Here is a 19,908-nt window from a genome sequence, read left to right on the forward strand (position 1 = left end):
CCAGTGCTGCCGAGACCCACCCATAGCGGGACACAATGGATGGTGGCTGACCACACACAGACCAGGGCTGTCACCTCTCCAGTAAGTCTGGCTTTGCTTGCGTGGCATCATGAGCTGCCCATGCTCAGGAACAGGTGTGGGCTCCCCTTCAAAACCCAACAAACGCTACCAGGATGGATGGCTTTTAGGGCATGAAATCTCCATTCACTGATGATGGAGATGACTGTTAGGAGATACCCAGATCTGGTGGGAAAAGTGAGCAATCCAACATGCTGAAATTTGCTGGACAGTCACAAGCCAAACCAAGACAAAAGCCTGAAGGAGGCTGCAAAGTAACAGGAGTGGAGTTTTCATGTGTCTTGTCCACTGATTCTAAAAGGCAGTTACCCAGATATTCTCAGCTAGGGCAGACCATTAAAGCCTCACCAGATCTCCCCAAAGTGTTGGCTTCTGGGGAACTTGAAGTTGGGATCGTTGGGGTTCCATGACAACTTCCCTCCTGAGGAGGGATCCCCCCTGGGGATCCCCCCTGGGGAGGGGGATCAGTTCTGGTCTGGCATACTGCAGTCCACAGGGTCGCAAAGAGTCAGACATGACTTAGCAACTGAACAACAACAACAAAGACAACAATTCTGGCCACAAGGCAAGGACTACCTGCTTCTCTGCATGGATACTGCTCGGAGTCCCTGGAAAGTCATTTCCCTCCAACGTACTGTGTCACCAACTCACCAGGAAAGGCATTCACCCAGGTGTTGCCTTGTGTGTGCACACTGCATACTATGTGCCTGCAGATGGTGAACACATAGACACACTCCCACCCCCCAATCATTATCCACAGATGTGTGGTGGCTCCTCTGAGAAGGCACACTTCCCCTAACTGTTCATGCTGCCACCTGCCTTGCTGCACACACATCAAGTGCCTTTCCCGTCCTTGTACAGCAAGTTGGCCTGTGCAGTTAGCGTTCCTGACCACTCTCCCTCACAGCCAGGACACGTGCTGAGTGGACGGCTCACGGGCCACCACGGGGACAGCCCTGCAGAGCAGGCTTTCCTTTCCCACCAGCCTCAGGTTCTGGGGAGAAAGACAAAATCTGGGTGGTGGTGGGTACATTATCCAAGTGGCAGCAATGCCCTTTCCCCAGAAAGAGGCCCTTTCAATGTTACAGTCACTGACCTGCTTCGGATGGCCCATTGAATATTGAACACGGCTACTCTGAAGTCCAGAACACTTTCAGAGGAATTTCCACTGGATCACAGTAGTACTGAGCTGACTGAATAATCCTGAGTGAATCTTGATGAATGAATAATCATAGACTAGACACTTGGTAGGCCTTTAGCCATATTTGTGGGCACAGATTCCTGGAGTCTTTTAGAACTTAGCCATGCAAGGATCTTGCTGTGGAGCCTAGCCCTGGATGCCACAGGCTGGACCACCAGTCCAGACACGGGAGGAGACCTCCCATGGCAACTTCTGCCAGCTCCCCAAGACTAGTCTTCAGGGGGAGGGGACTAGGGGTGAAAACCTGACCTCAGTAAGTTCCCGGCTCTCAGCTCCAGCACGTGGCTGGCTGGGTCCCCCGTTTACAGCCCCCACCACTCGCTCCTGGCTGCCCCCTGCTCCAGAGGAAGTGAAACAGGCTGTGCCCAGGCAGAATCGCCTGGCTGCACCTGGCATGAAGTCCCAAGCAGGCTGCCTGCACAGCCCTCTCGGCTGACCTCTGCACACCCTCCCCGGCTCTTTGCCAGGCCTTATTCATGCGCTGGCAGTGTTAGGACCGCTCGGGAGGGAGGCGGGCCCCGCAGTGGCTTCCAGGCCCAGAGCCAGGCCCCAGCCTGCACCCCAGGCTGCACTCGCGTATCCAGGAACCACCTCCTTTTACAGCAGGAAGAGGGCAACCAGAGAGGGCGAGAGCGCCGCCCACGGTTACCCACAAGCTTCGGAACAAAGTTAGCAGCGTGAGGAGTCTGGGTTCGAATCCTAGCACAGCTGGTCGGATCGCTAGCAGTTAAAACTTGAGGTAAGTTTCCCTATCACTCAGAGTTTCCCTGTAGGGAAATAACCCATCTCCTGTGACAAATCTCCCTTTCCATCCTCCTGGGACCTTTGCAGGCAAACTGCCAGGCGGATGGCAGTCGGGTTGGGAAGCATGAGTGGAGTCACTGCCGCTTTTTCTCCTGCACTCGCTCAGGGCCGGTGGGCATGGGGAGGCTTGGCACCCAGGCCAGGAGATGCTGGGTGGGTGTCCTGCGGTCCTCCCGCCTCCGACTAGGTAATGGGGGCCAGAGGTCGCCCTCCATCCCCGAACCATGAGGGTTGGAGGATCCCCCACGCGATTACTCCTTTCAGGCTCCTCTGTGCGCCCCGCAGCGCAGGCACCCACCACCCCGCAGCAGCCTGCGTTAGTTCTGCCGCCCAGGGGGAAGTGTGCGTGTGCGTCTCCACTGGCAACGGCGGTCGCCCGGCAACCCGCGCGCCCCAGGCCCGCCGCCCCCCGGGAGCCCGGAGGGGCAGGGGGAGGGGCGCCCCGCGGTTCCGCGCCCTCCCTCCCTTCTGGGACCCGCAGCGCGAACCCTCACGGCCAACGCCAGACCCCGGCTGCCTCTCTCTGGAGCTGCGCGTGGGGGCTGGGGCACTTAGACGGTCCCGTGCTGGCATCCAGGGAGGCTGGAAAGCCAGACCTCGCGGAGACTCTGGCAAGCCCCTTCCCTCCGGGGATATCGAGGCAGCAAGGCCTCCTGGCCCTCTCCCGAGGCTGGGAGAGAGAGGAGGGCGAAGGTCGCAGGTGTGAGCGTGTGGTGAGACAGAGGCAGAGAAGAGACTAGCAGGGTGCTGTGCCCGCGGGTGGGAGAGTCATGTCAGGGTGTGGAATCCAGAACTTCTGAGATGACGTTTAGCTGGGGGCTGGTCCCTCTGGGGCCGGCTGGGGGCAGAGGGCAGCCTGAGGACAAGATCATTCACAGAGTCTAGATGTGTTTAGGTTTTTTTCACCCCGTGGGGTGCCTGCATTTTAGAGAGACATCAACCACTTACTGCACGGGCCTGATTTGGTGTTTAGTCACCATTTGAAGCTGCACACTCCAACCCTAAAGTCACAGGATCCCACATCTCAAACCCCCAAACCCAAATCCAGGATCGTGGCTCATGAATGTGGAGACACCCTGGTGGGTGGTGGTTTGGGCTACTGCAGAGATCAAATATGTCTCCTGGGCCAGCAACTAGGGTCAGTTCCCCAGAGCATGTTGGGCAACCAGCTCTGGATTTCCCGAACAAGGACTCATGCCATTTCCCCAAGGCCCCCAGAGAAGAAATGGGCTCCAGGCGGTGAGGGGCACACAGGACGACTGACACCCAGCCCACCACCCTGCAATGGGGGCCTCCTTGGTGTTGACAATGACTTAGTAATGGGTCCACCCTTGGGATCCCCCTGCCTGGCCTCAGAGGGGTTTAGTGGGCTTTACCATTGTCCTGCCAAGTGACCTTGAACAGGTGACATGACCTTCTTGGGCCTCAGTTTCCTCATTCTATAAAATGGGGACAAATATAAGGCTTTGTGGGGATTCGATGAGATGGTCAGGCACAGGCAGTGTTCGGGAGAGCCTGGGCTAGTCTCATCCCCTCTCTCCTTTCCCTGGCTCCCTTCTGGGTCCTCATTGCCTTCTTCTTGTCTAGCTTGAATTCCCCTAGCTGTTTCCCCTTGGTGTTTTTCTCTTTTTTGCCTCCTTCCCTTCCCCACAGTCTGACTTCTTTTCGTCTCCAGCTCTCCCTTCTTCATTATCAGTTTCATTTCTCTGTCCAGACATTTGGTGAAGCTCTGCTGAGTGTGTGCCAGGCCCTGCGGCCCCCAGCACCACCTTGCCAGGCTCCTCAGGTCCTGCCCTTGTATTGCCCAGGGGTTGGGGCTGGGGCGGGGGGGCCGGGGAGGAGTGCTGACGTCAAGAGGCGTTTATCTGCCCCTCCCTGCCTAACGCAAATTTCATCCTCGTACTCTCTGAATCAATTTACTTTTATTGCCTCAGCTGCTCAAAAGCAATTTTTCAAGAACAAAAAGGTCAGCACGTCCAAGACTAATCAATTCTCCTAGAGCTCCTGCCACCACCGCCAGGGGAGCTGGGGACTGGCGGCCCCCCGCCCTTCCCGCCAGCCCCCTCCCAGCCCCATCACTTTTATTGCTTCATGATGCCTGTCATTAGCGGTGTGTTTGAGACGCCCCACAGTGTTCTTACAACATAAAACCTGGCCCACTTGCGGGGGCAGGGGGTGGGGGTGGGGGCTGATGGGAGGTGGCGGGCGCATTTATGGCCACTCGCTGGCCCAGACAGTAACAGCTGAGCTGATGGATCGCCTGTAAGGGGAGCCAGGGCAGGAAGCATCCAGCCACTTGTTCAAAAGCTTGGCTCCAGAGGACACGCCAGAGGAGCCAGGGCCCCGGCTGCCTGCTCTCAGCCCCCATCACTGTTGCCTTGGGCACCTGCCTGCTGTCACCCAGTCCAGGTCTTTCCTCTCGAGACCATCATGATCCCCACTGCAGCCCTGCCTGGGGACAGAATACTCCTTCCTGAGTATCTCCCAACCCTCAGCATCATGCCAGGCTCCACCCACTGTGAGACCCTGCCATTCCAGATGGGAAAACTAAGGCCCAATATCACAGAAGTAGACGCAGACTGGAAACAGGTCTGGGACCTGCCCAGGGGACACACACAAGCCTTGCCCAGTGGAAAACACATCTCCTGTTCCTGGCTTTGCCCTTCCACTCTCCCACTGTCCTGTCCCACACCATCCTAACATCTGATGCCCGTGGCAACAGCAGCTAAAATGCACCCAGGCTTCCAGGGGCAGACCTGCACTCAACACACTGCCCAGATGACCCCTTTTTGCCCATGACAGCCTTTTTATGAGACACTCTTATGCCCATTTTTCAGATGAGGAAACTGAGGCAGAGGAAGGCAAAATTTTATGCTTAAGACCACACAGCTGGAAACATGCAGAAGGACCAGATCCCAACTATCTGTTGTTTTGTGTGTTCTTTTTTTGCTCTTTTAAAAATGGCTTAGGATATGAAATATCCAGAATGGCAAATCTGTGGGTTTGGAAGGCAGATTGATGGCTGCCAGGTGCTGTTAGAAGAGGCATGAGGAGGAACTGGTCAATGGGCATGGGTTGGGTGATGAAAATGTTGAGGAACTAGATAGAAGGGATGGTTGCCCAACATAATGGATGTGCTAAATGCCACTTAACTGCACACTTTAAAATACTTGGTTTTGGGTCATGTAAGCTTCAATAATTTGGTTTTCTTTAAAGGCTTAGGTTTTTCTGCCACTTATTCGGCAAGAGGCTGTGTGGCCTGCCTCTGCTCTCCTGGGGGAAGTATGACAGCAGGAGAGACTCAGAGATGTCTTTCCTGCCCAGCAGGAGAGTCACCTCTCCCAGAGAGCCCTCCTGGCTGACCTCACCTGCTCAGACGGCTCCTCCCAACTGCCATGGCCTCTGTCCCTCTCTCATGTGGTCCTACCCTGTGGCTCTGCCCTGTGGCTCATGGCTCTGTTTATAGCACACAGAGTGTGTGTGTGCCTGGCTCCCTGTCAGATAGGACCCATGCACAAACATTTCCAACATCCCTTGGGTTCCTGGAGGCTCCCTTAACCCCTGGTCCTTCCTTGACTTGAGCCCATTCCCCTGTCCCTCAGTCCCAGGTCTCAGAACCTTTGGCCTTTTCTCAGGACTTCAGAGGTCATCTGGTTGACCCATAAGCCTGCTACCCAGCGCCCTCTCCAGGCTAGCTTGCATGGCACAATGACAGAGAGTTCATGACCCCCTTCACAGGACATCTGAAAGTCCTTTCTAGGGTTGAATTGCCCACCCTGCCCAGGGAAGAACAAGCCATGTCTCCTCTCTCCAGGAGAGACAGGCATACGTGTTAAGGTTGCTCCCAGCCCCCACTGCAGTGGTCTCTGAATGTTCCTAACGTGGGCTCCTCCCAATTGTGAGCCCCTCCCAGCCTGGCAAATCTTTCTTCTCTGCTCTCCAACGCCACGCCCATCTGGAGCCCAAACCTTTGAAGGCCCTCTGCTGGGCAGGGCAGTCCAGCCACTTGAGAAGGTGACCGTGAGCTAGGTCTCTCTTCTGATGTCCAAGTTTTGTCCCACAGGTCTTGGGGAGCCTCACCCAGGATGAGAAGGGGTCTCAGGGCAGAAATAAAGCCAGGGATGCCTGAGCCCTAGTGGTGTGTCCCTGGAGTCAGCCAGATGCCTATTCAGCCCCTGCCATGAAACTGGCCAGGCAACTGACCAGGGCCTTGAGGTGGGCAAGTGCCCCTTTTCCCAGTCAGATCCTGTGGGGAAGGCTGAGTGGGACAAAGCTAGTGAACACTCAGAAGAGAGCAAACACCAATGTCTTTAAGCATATTTGTTTCTTTAACAAAGAGAATGACTCCTTTCTGTGAGCCTACTCATGGTGTTGAATGCCAACTCACCGTTTACCGGTTTCCCTGTTTTCCTGGACCAACCAGCCAAGGAAGGGTTAGTCCTGGAGGTGCCACGTTGCAGGTAGAGGCCCTGGAGGGCAGCATCACAGGAAGTTAGGGTTCCTGAGCTTCCCACAAAGTAACAGGTCTTAGTGTCCATGTGGGCACCATACTGGCCCTGTCAGTCTCACCGCCAGTGCACCTGGCTTCCAGGTCTCAAAATTCAATCTGCTTCTCTGTTCCGGCTACTGGGCCCCTGCCAAGTCCTTCTGAATGGGCAGCAACTGCCGAACATTCTAAGAAATGCCTCCCGGGGTTTTCTTGGGAGCCCGGGTGAGGCAGGAAGTCCCCTGGGCTGAGGGGACAGTAGTAGTAGGTGGCATCCGATCTCTGGGTAGGGGCCATCTCCTGGGGGTGCAGGTTAGTGAACTGGAGGCAGGACTGTGAGGCCCAGTCCTGGGGCACCTGCCAGTGGCCGGCACCTACCCCTGAACCAAGGGTTCCCCACCTGCTCTGTTTACAGACCTTGAGCTCTGGAAAGCTCAAGGTCTGGTGTTCCCAGGGCCACAGAGCTACGCTGGCCACGGGCTGGGACTGACTCACTCCCCATGGCAGCATGTGGCCAACCAAGAGTTGTTATCTGATGGCCTGTTATTAGTTTCCGTTCAGATGAATCTGTATCAACTCTATGCAGCTGAGTCCTACTGGCTGGGCTCAAGGAGAAGGAGAAAATTATAATAACTGAAAAAAATTGGTATTTTGACAAGTAAGTACCTATTTTTGAATCTAGCCAGTCCAGTCGCTGCTATCTCCAGGTGACTGATGCAAGATAATGTCCTTTTGTGGCTCTAAGAAGATTTTCCTTGATTGTCTCACTGGTTGCCTCCAGGTCCCCTCTCTCTTCCTCTGCTCCTTTCTTCCCAGCCCCCACCACTCTTTCATGCCTCTAAACTCAAGGGTCACACTGTCACCTGAACACACCAATCACAATGGCATCATTATAGTTCCAAAGCTACCAAAAAAAAAAAGGTGTGCGTGTTGTAGGGGGCGGGGGCGCAGTGAGGATGGTGGGGTCCAGGAATTTAGCCGCACCCAGGAGAGCAGTACAATCAGCTATTGTTGTGTCAGAAGTTTCCCGGTGATAAGAAGGGAGTTTAGAAATGCCGCTTTCTGAGTGGGTTGCAAAACAGAATAGAAAGTTCAAGGCTGAGAGATAGCTGAGAACAGGGAGCAGCCCCTCCAGGAGGCCCCCAGGCCTCAGACAGGCCTCAGGCTGACCAGCCCCTTGACAACAGGAAGGGGGCCTAGTTCAATCACCCACTTCCGTCTCCCGCCCCCCACCCCCCACCCCCGTTCCCTGAGGGACCAGGACATCAGAAAGCTTGCTTGGGTTTTGTCGAAATTCTCTGAAGCAGCTTTGGACCATCGAGGGCCTGCCTGGTGCCAGGCACCTGTTGTATTTACCTCAATTATCTCATTTCTCAGGGCTTCTCAGGTGGCACTGGTTGTGAAGAACCCACCTGCCAATGCAGGAGACCTAAGAATTGCGGGTTCGATCCCTGGGTCGGGAAGATCTCCTGGAGGAGGAAATGGCAACCCATTCCAGTATTCTTGACTGGAGAATCCCATGGACAGAGGAGCCTGGCAGGCCACAGTCCATGGGGTCACACAGAGTCGGACACGACTTGGCACATCTCATCCCTCACACCCATGTTGTGTGGAAGGTGGCAGCTCTCTCTTACTTGGATGGGCAGGCAGCCGAGGCACAGAGATTGGGATCTGAACCCCACTCCACTGCCTCTCATTTATCCCGAAAGCCTGTTCCTTCAGATTTGTGGGGAGGACCAACTCCTCCTCAAGTGTCCTAGGTCATTTCCAATTTGTGCATTCTCTCCCCAGAACTTTGTCTAAGGGTATCCGTGGGGCTCAGGCCAGGTTAGAGCGGGCCATGCTGCCTTCCTGCTCATTGCTTTCTGGTGAGAGCCACCCCTCCCCCATTCCGGGAGCTGATTTTGGCCAGTATCTCCCTGGGACACCTGTGCTTGAGTTGTCATCCTCCCATTGGCATTAGCAACCTCGAGGGCAGAAGGTGAGGGCAAGAGGAATTGCAGTGATCCAGCGTTGGTCACTAGCAGCTGTGTGACCTCAGGCAGGTCGCTGAACCTCTCTGTGCCTCAGTTTCCTAATTGAAGAAATGCGGATAATAATAGCCCTACCCTGTACGGCCACTAGGAGGAATAACAGAAGGTGCCTGGATGATCCCTGTTCCATCTGGGGGCTGCCAAAGCATTCACTTCAGCCGAAGCCTGTCACCGTATAGACTAACTGTGGCCTGGAACTTCAGGGCCTTCCTTATTCTGAATCTTGTGCTCTTGCCATCACATCGTGCCAGGCTCTTGGCTCTCCCCTGGCACGCACAAATCTCCCTCTGGAAGTGGGAAGCAGCTGGGTCCCCGGATGACTGCCACAGTGTGGGAGGCCTCCACCGTGCGTAGAGAGGTTGAAGAGCGGCAGAGAAAGCGCTTCCAATCAAGCGTTGTGACATCATACCTCAGCTCTATGGTGTGAAATGTAATAAACAGAAGCTTCATTTAAAATGAAATTGGGGGAATTCCCTGGCAGTCCAGGGGTTAGTACTCAGCCTTTCACTGTCAAGGGCACAGGATCAATCCTTGGTCAGGGAACTAAGATCCTGCAAGCCACAAGGTGCGGCCAAAAAAAGTTTTGAAAAAAATAAAATAAAATGGAATTAGGAGGCCAGAGGGGGAGCTCTCATAGTCTACCATTCAGCATCAGTTGCAGACCCAACAGGAAGAGAATACCTCACATTTCTATCAAGAAGGCTACTACTTTTCTATCCAGCAAGAAAAGGAAGAATTTCTCTTGGCCTGGCAACAACCCAGCCATTGAGAGATTGCCACAACTCAGCCAATGAAAAGCCACAACACTTCCAACTCCTAGTTTCCTCCAATGAGCTCTTTTGGTTATAACAGCCCCTCCCAATCCCCCTTCTCCTCTATAAAAGAAAGTGCCCCTGCTTTGTTCTCCTGACTTGCCTGTGGTATGCCATGGATAACATGTCCCAAATTGCAATTCTTTGCTGTTCCCAAAGAAACCCATTTTGCTGCTAAAATTCCTGGGTATTTTATTAAGTCGATACTAGCCTCCTAAATTTAGGACCCCAGCACCCCTCCCCCAGCATGGTAGCTCCTGACCAGCAACCCTGTCACCCCCCCGTGTCACTGAGTCCGTCCCCCAGGTTGGAGGCCTTGGCCCAGCTTCTCTGGCCCTCCCCCAGGGATATAAGACCTTCCTGAGGAGGTGCTCCTCTCTGACAATCTCCTCCTTCCATGGAGCTCCAGGAACCCCCAGCCCCCTGCCACCACCTCCCCTAGCCTGGTGAGGCCAAACCACCACAGTCCAAATGCTCTGACAGCCCTGTCCCTCAGGTGAAATCAAAGCCTGTGAAAGATACAAATCCTGTGAGACTGTGGGAAGCCTGTGCTAGTTGCCCGGCCCTGGGTTGCAGCCAGCAGAGGCTGATCTGTGCTGTAGATGGTCTCTGCTTCCTGGGACCCTCACTCCCTCACCCAGAGCAGGGCCCACAGGGGCCCAGGCACCAGTGCTGCCTTGGAGTAGGAGACCCGAACATCCCAGCGATCCGCCCCAACCCATGGGGCTGAGCACCAGTCTGCAGAAACCCCAAACTGTGGTTAGGTTCAGGTGGCCTTCCCATCTTGGAGACAGCGATCCCCTTTGCCCCTCTGTGTTCACACTCCCCACCCCCACCCCATTCCCTCTGGGCTGGCCCCAGTCAGTCCAAGTGCCTTTAGCATGTTGCACAACTCTCTGGGCCTCTGTCTACTCATCTGTGAAGTGGTCCAGGACCTGTCTGTCTGCAGGATGCCGTGAGGGCTGGACAAACAGTAGCCAGACAGCTGGGCCCACAAGGCAGTGCCCTGGACTTTGCCGTGGGGCAGGCATTGAGACCTTTGAGACCTTGGTGGGGGAAGCCCAGAAATGGTGTCATGGGTAACAGGGGGCTTGCACAGGGCAGGAGAACTGAGGACACGGGAACAAACCACTCAGTCTCTCCTGTAGCTGTGCTCTCCATGTGAGGTGAGGCAGACCCTAATGACATGGCCACAGTCTGAGGGCCTCTAACAGGCCAGGCATGTGTGACATGATCTATATGACCTCATGCTTTTCATTTAGTTTGAAACAAATGTGGGAGTTGGGTATTGTTACTGTTCACATTCTATAGGTGAGCAGAATGAAGCTCAGAGAAGCTGAGCAATTTGCCTAAAGTCACACAGCGAGAGATACTGGATTGGAACCAAAGTTCTCTCAGTGCACAGAGGATTCCAGAGAGCAGCGAGAATGTTCTCAGACTCCACCCTGTGTGCCCCTCAGCGACCTGCTGGGCCGGCCTCTACGTCTGGGATCTAATCTTATCTCTCCATCAGCACTTGTCACGGCCTCTTTTATGGTCTGTGTACTCTGACATGTGTCCATATTGGTAGAGACGTGCCTTCATTCTGGCAATATTTGCTGAGCGTCAGGGAGGGGCACTTGTTTATTAATTTATTATCTTCAAAGACCACAAGGCTGCTGTTGGCCAGGCTCCATGTTGAATGTGGGGGCCTCGGGGCCATGCCAGTGACCCACTGCTGAGGGCGAGGTCCCAGTAGGAAGTCCAAGGCCTGGAGGGTGGAGGTGAAGGAGCCAGCTCTGGGAAGTAGAACCAACGTCCTGGTTGCTGGCACTCAAGTTCAGAGAGCTCATGTGATGTGCCCACATTCCTACAGCTGGATGCAAGAATGTGGATCCCACCCACTCTTTTACTCAAAGTCCAAATTAGGGGAGACTCATGTTGCCTAGAAATGGGTTGGGTCTGGGAGCCCCCCCAAAAGACAGCCTTAGAGCCAAAGCTGGTACCCCTGGAAACCCAGTCTCTCTTTGCTCTCCTTTTCATGGGGACCAGGGCCTGAAGATCTGGGGTGCTGTGGAGTCACAGAGGTTGAGAGAAGTGGCCCCTGCTGTTGGGGGCATGTGGGACAGTTGGGCTGAGCCTTGATGCCCAGGCTGGGAGGAGGTGAGAGCAGTTCAATGCCCCCTTGCATCGCCTGGTCCAGCTTTGGCTTCCCAGGCATGCTCTGATCCAGGAGCCCTGCATCAGTGGCCCCAGAGAAGGGGGAGGGAAGGTGGGCAGGACAGATTTGGCAGGCCTGGCCTAGGGGCCGCCAAGGACTCACTAGGGGCTGGTTCTTGTCTAATAAGGGTGAAGCATCATGTGGTCACACCAGCTTAGCATTTTGGAAAGTCAGCAAGTCTGTGGATTTAAGATCTAAGCTTGCAGATGTAGAGAGGTTCTACTTCTGTGGTTTCCAGGATAGAAAAGCAGGGGTGGGGTGAGAAGAAAAGAGCCCCAGGGAGTCCTGGGTGCCAGATACCCTCTCCCAGTACCTCCCTAGGGAGAAGGGTGGGTACTTCCATGCAGCCTCAAAGGTCAGCGTGGGTGGGAGGAGGAGGGAGGGGCAGTGAGGGAGCACCAGACTTTAGTGGGGAGCAGCCCCCTTAGAGGGCAGGGGTGAGGCATCCACTCTGAGGTGCCAAGGGACCTTCAAACAGATAGTGTTAGTCACTCAGTCGTGTCTGACTCTTTGTGACCCCATGGACTGTAGCCCATCACACTCCTCCTACCATGGAATTCTCCAGGCAAAAATACTAGAGTGGGTTGCCATTTCCTTCTCCAGGGGATCTTCAAGAGGGAGGGGACTCAGGGTGTGGAGGGGAAGTGCGGTTCTCCCACACTGCAGGCAGACTTTAACCCCCTGAGCCACTAGGGAAGCCCCTCAAACAAACAGGGCTTCCCCCATCTCCCTGCACAGCTGAGAGGGTCCAGACCCCCTTGGTTTAAAGTCCCCACGTGATTTTCATATCTGGTCAGGGTGAGGACCCTGCAGAATGACATGACCACCTCCTGGTACCCGGGATGCAGGATCCCTTAAAGGCAGGTGTGCAGGCCTCGGTTCCCGGATGGCTGGAAGAGGTGACTTTGGGCAGCCGAGCCACTTTATGGGAGAGATGCAGGATGCAGGCATCTTCCAAAGTGCAGAAGCTGCCCCCTCCATCACAGCCCCCGGCCCCCAGTCTCAGCCTCATCACTCTGGGCCCTTGTGCCAACAGTGGAGCTTGTCACGCTCCCCGAACATTCGCTATGTGATTTTTGTGACGATCACCTTTCAGGCTGGCCCAGGTCTCTTTCTTCCTGGCCCCACACTATGGACACGGCGGACCTGACAGTGTCCTACGAGGGCAGGGGCCAGTGGCACCCTGAGGCAGCCCTATGAGTGGGGAACAAGCAGGCAGGAGGAGGAAAGGGGTGCAGGGTGCTGTGAAGGGCCCACCCCCTGGTTCCGAATCTGCCCGTGGCTCTTCCCTGTGGGTTCAGGCAAGTAGTTCCCCTCCCTTAGCCTTTTTCTCCCTGAAAACCCATCCTCTACCTGGACCGGGGTTCTGGTATACAACAGATGCTCAACGCATGGTCGCTGCTATTCTCCCTGGGAGGGGGGCACTAAGAGCTCTGTTTTGGGGGCTGTGCTGGGCCTTCGTTTTGGTGCACAGGCTCCTCTAGCTGTGGCTCATGAGCTAACAAGTTGCAGGGCACGGGCTTACTTGCTCCATGGCATGTGGGATCTTAGTTCCTCAACCAGGGGTCGAACCCACATCCCCTGCATTGGAAGGCAGATAAAGAGCCCCATTTTGCAGCTGAGTTGTTAACCTGGGGAGACTAGGACAGAGCCTGAAGCTCACTCTCCTCCACTTCCCACTGCACTGCTTGAGCAAAGGCCTGGGCTGCACCCTGCAGTGGGGGAGAGGCAGGGCCTCTGTTACTTCAGAATCAACTCCCTGTAGCCCCGCCCTTCCCCATTTCTGCCCCCTGAAGAGAAGCTCCCACTTGGCCTCGTTTCCCCTTTTTTTAAGGGACCGCCATCCCTGCCTCAAGGGACACTCAGACACTAGCAGCTGCTCCTTCCATCCCAGAGCTGCCCCATTCGGCCCCCACCTCCTCCTCTACCTTAGAACCAAGCCCAACGGTGCATCTGACTCAGGTCATTCTACTCTGTGGGCTCCCAGCTGGGCAGGCAGGACAATCTGCGTTTCTCACCAGCCTGCAGGGGGTGGAGCTCCAGGAGCTGGCTCCTGGGTGCATCTCCTGGCAGCCTGGGTCTGGGTGACCTTGGCTCCTCCCTGCTGGGTGCTGGGGTCCCAGTGGAAGGGGTGAGGCAAGGTGAGGCCGGTAAGCCCCTAGAGGGGGTGACGACTTGCCATCATCTGGCCGGGTATCGCACACCAACATCCTGCCCCCAGACAGAGGCCCAGAAAGGGGAGGCATCGTGCTCAGGGTCATGCAACAATGCCAGCTCACATGTCCGATCCATCATTCCCTGGGTGGGCGTGGGGGAAAAACCAGCGACAAGAGGAGCAGCTCAGTTCAGAGTCAGGTAAACTGAGACTCAAGGTGCCCACTTGAGTGCTCAGATATCCCCTCCCTTAGAGAAGGATGGCCCCAAGCCCTTGGCCAGAGACTGTCCAAGCACAGAGAAAAGAGAATCAGAAAAGCCTGGGCACCAGTCCTGGCTCTGCCATCTACTGGCTGGGTGACCTTGGGCCAATTACTTAACCTCTCTGTTTTCTCCTCTAGGCAATAGGGTAAACCCAGCACTGCCCCCATCTGGCTGCGGTGAGTATTGAGTGCTATAGTGGATGGAAAGGGCCCTGCAGGGTCTGTGTCCCAAACACCTGCCTCCCTGGTATTCACTGGCCTCCTGCTCAGGCCTGCCTAGTCCGCATAGAGGTCCCATGGCTCCTGGCCAAAGAGCAGCTTCTTCTGACAGGTAGTGAGTTCTCCATCATGGGGGATATTCCAGATGACAGGACATGGCTGGGAGGATGGAGCCTCTGTCTGGAGTGGTACTGGATGAACTAACCCCTTCTCTTCCTGGGCCTTCCCGATGTGGCCTGCTCCCAGCCAGGCGGACAGTCAGCGGTGACCCACCCCTCCCAGGGGCTTCTCCTGCAGACAGTCTTAGAGGCAAAGAGGGGCCTGGAAAGAGAGATCTGTTTACCCTAAATACAGAATAAAGAGCCAGCGATGCTGCTGTTCAGGTCCAAGAGCTGTGCAACCTGCCGGGACAGGCCATCCATCTGTCTGTCAGGGACAGGGCCAGGGGCCAGGGGAGGGTGGGGGCTGGGCTGCCGGATGGCAGAGCCCAGGAGGGATCTCAACTCCCAAGTTGATGAAGGCCGAAGCGAGCCATTAACTCACACAGGGGGCCCTGATGAATCTTGATTTCCAGAGAAAATGGGCCCTGGGAGCTTGTGAATCTCATGACAAGGGACCCACCAGGCAGATAGATATTGCCGAGCAGGCCGGGCTCTGGGGTCATGGCACAGAGCCCCTCTGGCCCTGGGGTAAGGGCTTTGTCTGAGGTAAGAATAGACAGCTCTCAGAGGTGGGTTAGGACCTTGCTGGGGAGGTCAGGTCTGCATTACTGAGAGGTCCGGGTGCCCCCACCAGGGAAACCCAGGTACCCAGGGAGCCCTTCTGAGGCCCGAGGTTGCCTTTTCTTGGCCTTTGGAGGAGGGTAGGGGACATGGGGTACTTGTTCAGGTTTTGTTGAGACCATCGGCTGGACGCAGAGATGGGGGAGCTGAGGAGCTGAGGGTGAAGGCGCTGGAATGAGGGGCCGGCCAGGTGCCCTAGCCTCAAGATGGCGCTCGGGGCTGGTGCCTGGGAGTGACAGGCTGGGGCCACGTGGGTGGGGGCACTCGGAGGACGCTGGAGCCAGGCACCCGCCCTGCGAAAGGTCAGGTCCTGCCCGCTCTGCCCTGGGTGGGCGGCTGTGGTGGGGCGGGGATTTCATCTCCGTCTTCAGGCCCTCGGGAGCTCACTGTGCGTCCTCTTCCGGCGCATGTGTTTCAGCAGGAGTGATTCCTTAGTAAAGCTGCCAGCTCGCATGGTGCCCTTTTAATTAGATTTCCCCAAATTCCCTCTGTCACCGGGTTATTAATATTTATCTGGAGCACACCTGATGTGATTAGATCAGTGGGCCCGGGAGGGCTGGAGGGGGCTGCCCCCCTTCTCCCTTCCCTCCTGCTCTTCTCTCTCCCTCATTCTACCCCAGCCCCCTGCCCTAGTGCCCCCTCCACGCCCTGAGTCCCCTCCCTCTTGAACCCCCAGCTATTGTCTGGTCCTGCATGCCCCTCTCCCTTGGTGCCTCTCCCATCCCCAGCACAGGCAGGAACCCATCCACACGGTGGCCCCTGAGGTGTGTGCCAGGCGTAGGGCAGGACTCCCACTCAGAGAAAAGGTCCACTGGGTGTGAAATCAAAAGCCTTTTTGCAGAAAATGGGATGGATCTGAGCGATGTTGGCCCTCTTCCTGGGGAAATGGGAATTAGCGCTGAGGATTATTTTTGAGGATTCAGGGGGCCCCACTGTGCCCACACTTGCCACCTTCTGACCAGACCCCAGTGGGGCCCCAGGCTCAGGGACCCTCGCTCCCCAGGCCTCTTGTGGGCAGGGCAGGGATGGGAGCATCCGACAGCTTCCCTCCCTCCTGGAAGACCAGTTCCTGGTGAGAAGCCTTGGGTTTGCATAGACACCACTGTGTTGCTGAATCCCTCAGCCAGGTCTGTGTCTGAGATTCAGCAGGACAGCTGAGAACAGGAGTGGGGAGCCCATGCAGCCCACCTCCAGTCTCGTGCAACCTACCTGGTGCCCTCGGGCCTAGGGGGCAGGGTATGCCCAGCAGGCTTCCACCCAAAGTTTGGAACTTGCTTTCTGGAAAGGAAAACCCACTAGGGAGCTCAGTTCCATCCAGGCTTTGGCAGTCTCTTAGGTGCCCAACCTTAGCTGGGGCAGGAGCCAAAGGAGTTGTACCCATCAACTGGTGGGACATTTTCTGGTGGGGTGTCCCCTCTAATAGAAGCCACATTCTGTGGGCTCAGCACCTCATTCTACAAGCAGACCATGGTGTTCTGGGTCAGTTTCAGGCTTGTGATGGGAGTCGAGGTCTGTTCAAGGATCCAGAAGACCAGGCTGGTTTGGTGAACCATTTCAGACCCTGGGGGCCTCGCCCTATTTTTGGACCTGGTAAGCTCTTTGGGGCTGGCCTGGTGACTGCACTCTGGTCCAGTGGGTTGAGGGGCAGTGGTCTTTTTGATAAGACCCCTTACCTCCAGCATCCTTCAACCACTGCATGGGAGAGGGTGCAGATGCAGAGGGCTGCGGAGGGGTTGGGAGAAGCTGCAGGCCAGAAGTCAGGGAGTAGGGGACCAAATCCCAGCCTTGCTGTGCTGTCCCACCTGCCAGCTCTTGAAGAAACACCTGTGAGGTCAGTGCCTCTTCCTACATGAACTAGCCTGAGTCAAGTTCCTGGATCTCACCCTCCTGAACCACTCCCCCACTCCCCACCACCAACAACTCTGAAGTGTGCATTCCAGGAAACATGGGTAAGAGCTGAGCTCTTTATCTCACCCCACTTCAAAGCCAGCGGTTCACCTCCCCTGGAAATGCCCTCACCCCCACGTCCCTGAGCACCGGACACCTCCCACCCCCTCCTTGCCACTGTGCTTCAGGCTGCTGACTCTGAGCCCTGAAAGTTTACTGCTATTTATCAGCACAGCTCAGGCAGTCATGTGGCCCCATGGAGCAGTAAGACCAAGAATGGGGGCGGGGAACTCCCATCTAAATTAATCATTTGACAGAACCTGGGGATTTATCAGAAAGCCCAAAGGATGCTCGGGCTTTGGAGAAAGGCAGAATGTTCCTGGAAATAGAACGGACCCTGCCATTTGGGTAGATGGGTGGGATTCCCCCAGAGGACATCTGCCCAGAGGTCTGAGGGTCCCAGGGACGTTCTTCTTCTAAAATTTCTAAAGTTTTCCAACAGGGACAGGAGGTGGGCATAACAGAGGGCAGGGCCTGGATACCTGACCAGGCCCTGGGAGGACTGTCATCACAGAGTAATGCCGTCCACCTCTCACCCCCTCCCCCACTGTGTACACGCTTCGTTGGTTCTTTGTCCCAGCTGGTTGCCTTAAGTACACTTGGATTTCCTTTACAGGACACTAAGACCCCACAGAAAGCAGGCTCCCGGCTGAGCTTATATGAAAAGCCAGAACACTCCATTCATTCACAGTCCCTATACTTATGCACCTTGGACAGAGTGAGGAACCCTGCAAGTGAGGGGCTTCTCCCATGAAGGGCGAGTCCACACCAAGAGTCCTGGAGGGCAGAGGGGATAGGACATCAAGAGGTTGGTGACTTAAGAGTGAGCTCCTGGCTTCCCTTGTAGCTCAGCAGCTAAAGAATCTGCCTGCAATGCGGGAGACCTGGGTTCGATCCCTCGGTTGGGAAGATCCCCTGGAGAAGGGAAAGGCTACCCACTCCAGTATTCTGGTCTGGAGAATTCCATGGACTGTTTAGTCCACGGGGTCACAAAGAGTCGGACACAACTGAGCAACTTTCACTTTCACTTTCACTTTCCCGATGCCCAGCCCTTCGGCACTGCCTCCCGTGACCACAGTTGGCTCTGCCCAGCTCTTCTCACCAGAAAAGTGGAGAGTAGCTAGTTGGCATTCTTGTCACTAAGTCATAAACTCTTGATAATATTTACTATCCTTCAGTCTTTTAGACAGGGTCCCGTCCTCTACCCTTTGAGGTCTGTTTAGTCTTTTGTTGTGTGCCTCTCAGAATCTTCTACCCATCCCCCTGTAGCTAGTGTCCAGTCAGGCATTGGCCATAGTTCTCCAGTGAACTGATCTGAAGCTCTATCTTATTCCAGAAGGCTTCCTGGTCCTTGTCCATTGCTGTAGTCTACTCTTAGGCTTTAAAATTCCCAGACTGTTGTGCTCACTCACCATAAACTTGTGGCCACTAGGACCCTCAGTGTCTTTTTCTATTGTGCTTACTCATGGCCAGGAATCAATGAACTCAGTGAACTTTATGTCTGGTCCCTGGTGAAGGTTTCCCACTTTATTGAACTGCACATGTCTCCTGTTGGTTGAGAGGAGTTTGAACCTGCTTCTTCCTCCTGAGGGGCTGCTATACCCAGCCTATGGCACTATCCCATTATTGCACCATCTTAATTTCAGCATCCAAAGGTCCATTTAGAAAACCATTAAGCCATTCTCTCTAATAACTCAAAATATAAAGTGCTTTCTTTTGTTCAGTGTCAAATTGCTGATGAAAGAGCTTGTGGCATTTGACCTATCACGGCAGATATATTATAATATTCAGAGAATAATGGCATATTTTCAAACCACTTTGTCTAAATCACACGGACATGCCCCAGGAGCCCAGAGATCTGGCTGCTCTCCTGAGATGCAGAGAGGGGAGAGCCTCACCTGTGAGGGAGGGGATAGACTGAGGATGACGGATGACCTTAGGGGTGTCCTATGGCCAGCATCTGAATGTGGTCCATGTGGCCACTGGCAGGTGTCCTCCAGTCTGCCGAGGGCATGACAGTGGCTGGGTGGGACCCTCCCCGATGGCTGTGAGGAGGTGGGGGGTGGTAATGAAGACACAATCACTTCAATGGTGAGATCACTCGTGCTCCCTGATAACTCGCAGAGATGACTGGGACCCTGATCTCACTGTAATTTTTCTTCCAAGGGTCTCCGAGGCTTGTCAAGCCCTGGTGCTCCAGGTTTCTGCTGAGTGGTGGGAAGGAGCCTACAGCCAGCCTCCTGTGGATTCTGTTCTAAAAGCCAGTGCTCCTTCACATGGAACTCTGCTCAATGTTATGTGCCAGCCTGGATGGGAGGGGAGTTTGGGAGAGAATGGACACATGTATGTGTAGAGCTGAGTCCCTTCACTGTTCACCTGAAACCATCACAACATTGTTAATTGGCTATACCCCAATACAAAATATTTTGGTGTTAATAGCCAGTGATTTAACTGAACCGGGGAGGAGGAGGGTTGGGCTGAGACCTCCTGGCTGTGTGTGCATGTGTGTACGTGTGTGTATGGCGGTGGTGGCTTCCCAGCACAGGGACAGGATGGGGATAGAGATGCAGTGTGCCTGAGCATTAGGGCCCCAACTAAAGGAAAGAGCCAGACCTCACGGACTCTCTGGGTTTGGACAGAGGGTGTCTTAGTGGCAACGTTAGGCCAAGAGCAGACACGTTTTGTGTGGGATTGCTCCCACCCTTGCCATGACATGTCCTCAGGTGGGTGCTGGGGGTAAGGAGAGACATCAATAATAACTGAGACTGAACTGGGTTGATAGGGCTCATAATGGAATTCAACTTGACTGAAAGAAAATCATGTCAGTGACATTTCTGAGTCTCTGAAGCCAAAGGCCACTCTGACCTGGGGAGTTCAGGGTTTACCCTGGGGGCCCCAAAGGTGCGAACATTGAGTGGCTTCTCTTAGG

At 55.1% G+C, this 19,908-nt stretch overlaps 1 long non-coding RNA gene across 2 annotated transcripts; it reads left to right on the top strand.

The window, feature by feature from the left end:
* Positions 1–1,459: 1,459 nt before the first annotated feature.
* Positions 1,460–19,435, top strand: LOC123332530. Of its 2 annotated transcripts, XR_006549336.2 has the most exons (5): positions 1,460–2,018; positions 14,170–14,208; positions 16,517–16,622; positions 16,842–16,981; positions 19,146–19,435. It is a non-coding gene; the product is annotated as an uncharacterized LOC123332530 (long non-coding RNA). The 2 variants fall into 2 exon arrangements; XR_006549335.2 differs by lacking the exon at positions 16,842–16,981 and having other exon boundaries at positions 1,561–2,018.
* Positions 19,436–19,908: the final 473 nt, after the last annotated feature.

This window comes from Bubalus bubalis, chromosome 3 (assembly GCF_019923935.1).
Source record: "Bubalus bubalis isolate 160015118507 breed Murrah chromosome 3, NDDB_SH_1, whole genome shotgun sequence".
In the NCBI taxonomy this organism is placed as follows: domain Eukaryota; kingdom Metazoa; phylum Chordata; class Mammalia; order Artiodactyla; family Bovidae; genus Bubalus; species Bubalus bubalis.